The sequence below is a fragment of the Ornithorhynchus anatinus genome, chromosome 19, assembly GCF_004115215.2.
Source record: "Ornithorhynchus anatinus isolate Pmale09 chromosome 19, mOrnAna1.pri.v4, whole genome shotgun sequence".
NCBI lineage: Eukaryota > Metazoa > Chordata > Mammalia > Monotremata > Ornithorhynchidae > Ornithorhynchus > Ornithorhynchus anatinus.
Genome location: NC_041746.1, coordinates 3,833,697 through 3,843,189, shown reverse-complemented (window position 1 = coordinate 3,843,189; position 9,493 = coordinate 3,833,697).

Here is a 9,493-nt window from a genome sequence, read left to right as displayed (position 1 = left end):
GGGGGAGAAGGGAGGAGAAACCCTCACACTTGTGGCAGAGAGAGAAAGGAGAAAGAGAGGGTGAATGGTGGGAGAGGGAGGGTAATCCGCTTCCACAAAGCGCCCAGTGTGTCTGGCCAAGTGGCCTCTTAGTCAGCCCCCCTGAGTCAGCCTGGACGCCAGGCTCCACTCTGCCTTTTGTGGCTATTGTGGGTGGGCGAGGCCCCTGTGGTTCCAAGTTGAGGTTGGGTGAGCGCACACCCATTTTGTGCTCTAAGGCTGAAAATATGCTACCCGTTTCTTTTTTTTAACATTCCCCTCGGACCTGCAGTCCAGGAGCAACAGGGTGGCGAGCGTGGTGAGGCCTAGGGAGGTTCTGGTCGGTCAGCCCGGCGGCCCAGTGGGTGGAGCCACTCTCTGCCTGCTGGCCCAGCCCTGCCCGGAAGGTGCCGTCAGTCAGTCAGTCTGATTTATTGAGCTCTGACTGTGTGCAGAGCACTGTACTAAGTGCTTGGAAGAGTACACTATAACAATAAACAGAAATGCTTCCCAAAGTGGGGGGGCGTTGTGGAGCTGCTATGCTGGGTGGGGGGCGGTGGGTGGTGTCGGCTTTGGCCCCGGACCTTCGGGGTCATACATATCCACGGTGACTTGGGTCCTGATGCTGAATTAGGCCCAAAATGCCTGATGAAGACCTAAGGCGAAAACGCAGTGCCAGGGAAGGAACAGGCAGGTCGCACAATCTCGCTTCTTTGTTTTGCTGTTTATGGTATTTGTTAAGTGCTTACCGTGTGCCAGGCCCTGTACTAAGTGCTGGGGTAGATACAAGATAATCAGGTCAGGCACAGCCAGTGTCCCATACAGGGGCTCACAGTCTAAACTGGAGGGAGAACAGGGATTGAATCCCCATTTTACAGATGAGGTCACCGAGGCACGGAGAAGTGGAGCAACTTGCCCAAGGTCTCATTGCAGGCAAGTGGCCGAGATGGGATTAGAACCCACCTCCTCTGACTTTCAACCCTGTGCTCTTTCCACTAGGCCACGCTGCTTTGAGTCCTCCTCCTTCCCCTCCATCTTTTCCCTATTCCTTCCTCTTCATTCTCTTCTTCCCCCTCCCTCTTCTCCTCTTTATCCCTCTCCTTCTTCTCCTCTTCCTTCTTTTTCTTCTTCCTCTTCCTCTTTCTCAGATGTCATGGGGCCCCTATAAGCCCTTCTCTCTTTAGCTGAAACCTGACAAACGGAAACGTTAGATTTGAGGTCAGGAAAGTCCCCTCCGCTCCTCCCAGCAAGGATAACCACCTTATCATCAAGGTAGAACAAGAGCAGCTCTTCTGAGGGAACTTCATCAGCAGAAAGTAAGCTCTTTTCTTTTTTAATGGTATTTGTTTAGCGCCTACTATGTGTCAGGCACTGTACTAAGCTTTGGGGTATATACAAGCTAGTCAGGTTGAACACAGTCGCTGTCCCACGTGGGGCTCACAATCTTTATCCCCATTTTACAGATGAGGTAATTGAGACACAGAGAAGTGAAGTGACTCACTCAAGGTCATGCAGCAGACAAGTGGCGGAGCTGGGATTAAAACCCAGGTCCTTCTGACTGCCAGGCCCGTTCTCTGTCCACTAGGCCATGTTACTTCTTGACCGCTTCTTGATGTGTTTCAAGGTTCTTTTGTATTTTCCCATGCGCTTAAACAGTGCAATGCACCCACTGGGCACTCAGTACATATCTTCACTCTTCCTAAAGCTTCTGCTTCCTATGATCAGGCATGCGGATGGCAGAAGGAAGATCCATAACATTTCTTTCTTTCTGTACATCTTTTCTGTTACTATCAACATCCGAGGTGTTTACTGAGGGCCTCCTGAGTGGGAAGGACTATATCCTGGGTGCTTGGGAGAGGACAATAGCATGGCACATGGTAAGTGCTTAACAAATACCATAAAAAAAAAGGGAGTATATGATCTAACAGATGGGGCACCCAAAAATTACTGGCAAATGGGGTGAGCCAGAGGAAAAACAAGGTTATATCAGGAAGTAATACAATCAATCAATCAATCAATCGTATTTATTGAGCACTTACAATATGCAGAGTTCTGCACTAAACCCTTGGGAGAGTACCATACAACAGAATTAGCAGTTACTTTCCCTACCTATAATGAGCTTACATTCTAGAGAGGGAGCTGAACATTAATACGAATAAATGAATACAAATGAACCACTGCTGGATGATTTAGGAAACTGATGTCAGGGAATGAGGCTATCAACTCTGTTGTATTCTCCCAAGCACTGTGTGCAGGGCCCTTCAATCCTTCACGTGGTAAGCGCTCAGTAAATACCACTGACTGATGGAATAGAATCGAAGCTCAGCCTCCCTTTGACTGGAAGCTGAAACTCATCTCGGTTTCAAGCCTAAAGTATTTGAGACATTTAGTGGTTCCCTATAAGTCTTTCTTAGTGGCTTATTGTCTCTCATTTTTCATTCTTTTCCTCCAGTCCCAGCCCACCCAACCCCATTATTCATGGGTCACTGGGCAACATCTCTATTTTGATGCTAATTTCCACTTGGGAAATACACACCCCTCAGAGATGAATGAGGTGGTGGAAAAGTGTTGAATGAATTAGGAGTTCAGTTCAAGTTGAGAGCAGCATCATTAGCGCTAGCTAATACCATTATCTAATGAATATCATTATCTCCTCTATTTAGGGGGAACTGCTTTAGAATGGTGGAGCCACTTGGGGAATTTCTTCATGGTAGGGAGTGCCCTCTGACCCTTGGATAGGACTGTTTTTGGTTTTTTTAAAAATGGTATTTATTAAGCGATTGCTAGGTGTCAAACACTATCAAGCACTCACGGTCTGCAAGCGGGAGAACAGGGATTGCAACCCCATTTTGCAGCTGAGGAAATTGAGGCACAGAGATGTGACTGGCCCAAGGTCACAGTTGGTTGGATACCAGGAAGTATGGATTCTCTCCCAATGTCTGTGGGGTGGGGAGTCACTTTGCTTGTCCAGTTCTCGATTTCTCTTCCTGTAGAAGGGGAATGACAGCAACTGTACCCTGGGATGGAGGGAAGAGAGAGGGAATGCATATAAAAGCATTTGGAGCTCTTTGGATTGCCGTCCCGATAGAGTGTAAGCTCTTTATGAACAGGAATTGTATCACTTCCGTCTGTGTACTTTCTCATGCGGTTAAGTACAATGCATTCCGTCTACTGGGTGCTCAATAAATACCATTATGGTAAATATCTCATGCCCATTTCACCTCTATCTGTGTTTTGGAACATGAGGAGCCCCGGGGGAGGACTCAATCAATCATTAATCAGTCAATCATATTTACTGAGTGGTTATAATATGCAGAGCACTGCACTAAGCACTTGGGAAAATACAATACAATGGAATTAGCAGAAATGTTTCCTGACCATAACGAGCTTACAGGGTAGAGGGGGAGATGGACATTAGTATGAATACTATACTAAATATTAATACTGACCCCCAGATGGCTTTGCGGGGGAGGGGAGAGGGGCGGGGGGGGGGCAGGGACTAGGGGCTATTCAGAGGGATAGGAGCAGCTTTGAGCTGGCCTAATTCATTAACAAGCTAAACAGTCTAAAGCAGAAGTTGGTGAATCACCCTGGAGTTAGCCCAAAGCCCTCTGGAGGGTTCAGCCATTGTGGCAGACAATGGGGACAGATGACTGAACTCTAAAACTGAGGCCTCCAGGAGTCGCCTGTTTGGGTTGTTTACTTTTGTCATTTGTTCTTGAGGGGGCTGCTGGCGCTGCTATTCTCCAATTCTGTGTGACTCTGAGAGGAGTTGGAGGGGAGAGAGAAGTGGCTGGGGAGGATGTAGGTGGAGGGGTGGGGGCAGAGTGGGAGCAGAGTCTGATTGACGGAAAGGGGAACAAGGGCCTGGAAGATAGTAGGGGATGATAGGCCATGAGGGGAAATTCTTGAGGTGAAAGCTTAAGTCCAAGGGGCTACTATTTCTAAACATATTTTGACTGCATTATTCATGCATTCAATCATATTTTTTGGAGCGCTTACAGTGTGCAGAGCACTGTACTAAGTGCTTGGGAGAGTACAGTATAATAAACAGACCCATTCCCTGCCCACAAGGAGCTTACAGTCTAGAGGGGAAGACGGGTGTTTAAATAAATAAATAAATAAATTGCAGATATGGACATAAGTGCTGTGGGGCGGGGAGGCAGCGATGAATGAAGAGAGCAGATCAGGGTGATGTAAAAGGGAAAGGGAAAAGAGGGAAGGAGGGCTTAGTTAGGGAAGACCTCTTGGAGGAGATGTGCCTTCAATAAGGCTTTGAAGGGGGAGAGAGTAATAGTCTGTTGGATACGAGAAGGGAAGGAGTTCCATCACTGCTATTAATAATAATGATACTTGTTAAATGCTTACTATGTGCTAAGCATCATACTTAGCACTGCATTAGATACAAATAGGCAGCTAGGACACAGTCCCTGTCCCACATAAGGTTCACAGTTTCAGGGGGATGGAGAATCCCATTTCACAGATGAGGAAACCGAGGTTTTGAGAAGCTAATAATAATAATAATGTTGGTATTTGTTAAGCGCTTACTATGTGCAGAGCACTGTTCTAAGCGCTGGGGTAGATACAGGGTAATCAGGTTGTCCCACGTGAGGCTCACAGTTAATCCCCATTTTACAGATGAGGTAACCGAGGCACAGAGAAGTTAAGTGACTTGCCCACAGTCACACAGCTGCCAAGTGGCAGAGCCGGGAGTTGAACCATGACCTCTGACGCCGAAGCCCAGGCTCTTTCCACTGAGCCACGCTGCTTCTGACTAATGCTGCTAATGACTTGGCCAAAGTCACATAGAAGGCAAGTGGTGGTGCTGGGATTAGAACCCAGGTCCCCTGACTCACAGCCCCTTGCTCTTTCCCCTAGGCCACACTGCTTCTTTAAGAGCATAGAATTATTCTGGGTCATTTCCCGAGAGGTTCACAATCTAAGTATGGTAGGAAAAGAGGAGGGGGATACTTGGGAGTGGGGAGAAAGAGAGCAGCTGAATAGCTGTGAGGGGAGGAGCTTTGTAAGGATAACACCTGTGTTATAGGACAACCAGGAGAAGCTCCTTGCTGCATTGTTGTTCTTTCCCATGCAATACCTACTGCTGTTTAGAGACTTCACCTTGCCAACTCCATCTACCCCAAATCTCCTCTCAAGGAGAACTTTCCAGATTGCTTCTCGCTGGGTTGGGCATTTTGCTGAAGGAGTCTTCAAACAGTCTGTTGTTGTATCAGGTTTTCGTGGATTCACTTAGTCTTTAAAAACTTCCATTTCTGAGTTTCCTGCCTTTTGGTATCAAACAGTGGTATTTATTGAGCACTTACTGTGTGCAGAGCATTGTTCTGATAGCTAGAGAGAGTAAAATAGAATTAGTGGATAAGTTCCTGCCCACAATGAACTGCAGCCTAGAGATAATGAATTCAATTTGTGGGTGACAATTGCTGTGGTGGTGTTTCCTTCATTTAATACTATTAATACTAACAATAATAATAATAGTGATATTTGCTAAATGCTTACTATGTAATGATGATGATGATGATGATGGTATTTGTTAAGAGCTTACTATGTGCCAAACACTGTTCTAACCACTGGGATAGATACAAGGTTATTATCAGGTTGTTCCACGTGTAGGTCACAATCTTAATCCCCATTTTACAGATGAGGTAATTGAGGCACAGAGAAGTTAAGTGACTTGCCCAAAGTCACATAGCTGACAAGTGGCGGAGCTAGGATTAGAACTCACAGCCTCTGACTTTCAACCCCGTGCCCTTTCCACTAAGATACACTGCACTGTGTCAAGCACTGTATTAAGCCCTGTGATGGATACAAGATAATCAGATGGGACACGGTCCCTGTCTCACAAGAGGCTCCCAGATTAAGTAGGAGGGAGAACAGGTATCGAATTCCCATTTTACAGATGAGGAAATTTAGGCCCAGAAAAGTTAAGTGATTTGCCCAAGGTCACTTAGAGGCAAGTGGTGGAGAGCAGAGTTGGATCCCTTTTTGATCCCTCCTTCTTTGATTCAAACCCAGATGCAAAGCTTCTTGAAGGAAAGAGAGATCACTTTAGTGCCTCTGAATGTTTCTGAACTCTGACCCAAGCTGACTTTCTTCTCAACAGGAATATTCCTCACTCTTTCCCATCTTTTCGATGGCTTTTAGATGGTGAGTCAAATGGGACTGGATGGGGGATGATTCCACTTTATTTGCACTGGCAGCTAATTGGTGCTCAGTAAATTCTAAGTAATCAGGATAATATTTGACTATAGAGATGGTGGATCTACTAGGATTTACAAGATGTTGCTTTAGTACTGACTCTCACAGTTAGGAAACCAAGACACAGACCATTATAGGTTCACAAATTGGGTTTTACCCATGTATGTGCATATGTATGTACTGATGGTATTTATTAAGCCCTTACTATGTCCTGAGTATCCTGAGTACTCAGATAATAATAATAGTAACTGTGGTATTTGTTAAGTGCTTACTATGTGTCATACACTGTATTAAGGGCTAGGGTAAATACAAGATAATCAAATCAGGCATGATCTTATCTCATACAGGTCTCGCAATATAAGAGGCTGAAAGAGAAAACTGAGGCACAGACAGGTTAAATGATTTGTCCAAAGTCACAAAGCAGAACAGAAGAAGAGCTGCGATTGGAATGTAGGTCTTCTGACTCCCAATCCCATGGCTTTTCCTCCAGGTCATGCTATGTATATTCATTCATTCATTCATTCAATCAATCATTTATTGAATGGATACTGTGTGCCTAGCACTGTACTAAGTGTTTAGGAGAGGTACAATACAACAAAGAACCGACACATTCCCTGCCCATAATAAGCTTACAGTTTAGAATGTAATTACGTCTTATAATGCCCGTTAGTTTTATTCAGACACCGTTACATAGTGTCTTTCTTGGTTCTTCCATGTTCAGTTGAAGCACCATGCCCTAAAGGATAGAATACGGGCCTGGGAGTCAGAAGGTCCTGGGGTCTAATCCCAGCTCCACCACTTGTCTGCTGTGTCAACTTTGGGTAAGTCACTTAAATTTTCTGTGCTTCAGTTACCTCATCTGTAAAATGGGGATTTAAGACTGTGGGCCCCATGTGGGATGGGGACTGCGTCCACCCTGATTAGCTTGTATCTACCCCAGCCCTTAGTACAGTGTCTAGCACATAGTAAGCTCTAAACAAATACCATAAAAAAGTGGTTACTAAAAGTTAGTTCATTTATTTGTTTTCTCACTTTGTAAGATCCCGGGAGGCGGAGTGAAAATTTAGTCCAGCAACTGACTGCTAACACAGGGAGGGTTTGTTTCTATTTGACCCCCAATTTTCCATATCCCCTCTTTGTGAGGCTTCTGGCCAGATTCTGTTTAGGAAACAACCTCTGAATCCTGCTCTCAGTGTCTAAGGAGAAACTGCAAACCCTCTCATTTTTTTCGGCTATTTGTTCAGCACTATGTGCTTCTGATCCTCTATGTAGCTGTGTGACCTGGAGTAAGTGACTTCACTTCTCTGAACCTCAGTTTCCTTACTTACAAAAGGGAGACTAACTGCAGGGTGCCTGCCACAGAGGGTTACAGTGAAAACAAGTAACATATGGGACGCTCTGAGGCCGAAGAGTATTAACATGCATTCATTACATTTTCTTCCTTAAGCTGGCCAGATCTCTGATCTGACTCAACAATTTCCTCTGTCACAGTTGTGTCATGAAAACCAATCTGTGATTTTTCTTTCCTAGGGTGCGTTTTGCATTTCTTGAAGAAGGTGGTTGTGGTATTCATCGACCACTTTAATATGCTTATAAATAATACAGGTTGAGAAACAGAATATTTGATTTTTGCAGACACGCCTTCCCTTCTGTGCTTGCAAAATTATATTCCGGGAGTACTTCTCTGAAGGTAAAATAGCCCTTTCTGTGTCCTTTCTCTCTTCCCCCTTTCCCCTTTGAATTCAGAAAGAGTACGGGTGCAGCGTAGTATCTGATGTGGGACAAGCCGAGAGACAGCTGGATAGATTTAGTCACTCCCCCCTTTCTACCCAGCCCACATTCCACCCTAGATCACAAAGAAACACTGTAGTCACGTAACAAATTGAAGGGCTAAAGGGAGGATTGATAGGTACCTCACACAGTTGTCACTTTGTATTCGTCCAGTCACAGTCTGCCACTCCGCCCCGCCGGACAATTGGCAGGTGTAATAGATCGCTGTGTGACCTCTTTGGATTGGTCATTTGGTCTGTCCTAGCTAATCCACAGCCCCCCCAGTCACCCCAAAAAGTTATTCTTCACCTCCTCAGGCCAGTGTTCTCCACAGACTGTCTGATACAATGCTACCATAGATCACATACTCCCAAAATGCAGAGATGAGTGAAGGAAATAATATCTTGGCAATCTTGGCATTCCTGGTTTTACAAAGCCACAGAAGCAAAGCAGGGGTTCTTGGATTTTTTTTAAAGGATGTGTGTTATTTCTTTCTTCACAAAACCAAGTAAAATATAAATATGATTGATTGATGGCAGCTACCGAAGACTTAACAAAATGCCTGTATGATGTTCTCTTGATGGTGTGGGTAGAAGCAGAAAAAAAGATCAGTTCCCTTTTCAATATTAGCTTTTCTCAGAGTCCACAGCATTTTAAATTTTCTCAGACCTCTGGCTTGACACCTCACTGTATTGGATTTTGCCTCTCCAGGAACGAGTCAGAAGAACGTACTGAGCGCCCAAACCATCAATCACAGCGCTGTACTAAATGCTTGGGAGAGGACAAATAGAAGAAAGTTGGTGTGTGCAGACACTATACTAATTATGTGGGAGAGTACATTAGAAATAGAAAACCTAATGTTAATTTAGTAGATACAAGATAATCAGGTCGGACACAGTTCCTGTCTCTCATGGAATTCACAATCTAAGTAGGAGTGAGGAAGCTATTAAATCCCCAATTTACAGACAAGGAAATCAAAACCCAGAGACATTAAGTGACTTACCCAAGATCACGCAGTCGGCGAGTGATAGAGCTAGGATTAGAACCCAGGTCCTCTGGATCCAAAGGCCCTGCTCTTTCCACTAGGCCACACTGCTTCTTCCTCAAGAAGTTCACAATCCAGCAGGGAGGCAGACCCTAAAATAAATTACTGATTAGAGAAAATAGTGAAGACATGCAATTAAGAGCTAGGGGGGCATGAGGGCAGGGTGAATACCCAAGTTCTTAGCATCGGAAAGGAAGATGATTTACTGTAGAAATCCCAGTGAGGGCTTGCAGGCCGGATCTTTCCCACCCTCTTCCTCTGTCACTTCTCCTCAGTTCTCTTTGCTGCCTCACTACACAGCCAATCACAGGGTTATAAAAATATAACTGCTCATGGTATAGGGGGCTGAATTGAGTTTGCTTGGCTTTAAAAATAGATTCCCCACACTGCTTTGTAAGTGCCGGTGTTCCATTTTGAGTGTGGCGGCCACAGAGGGGGCAAGCA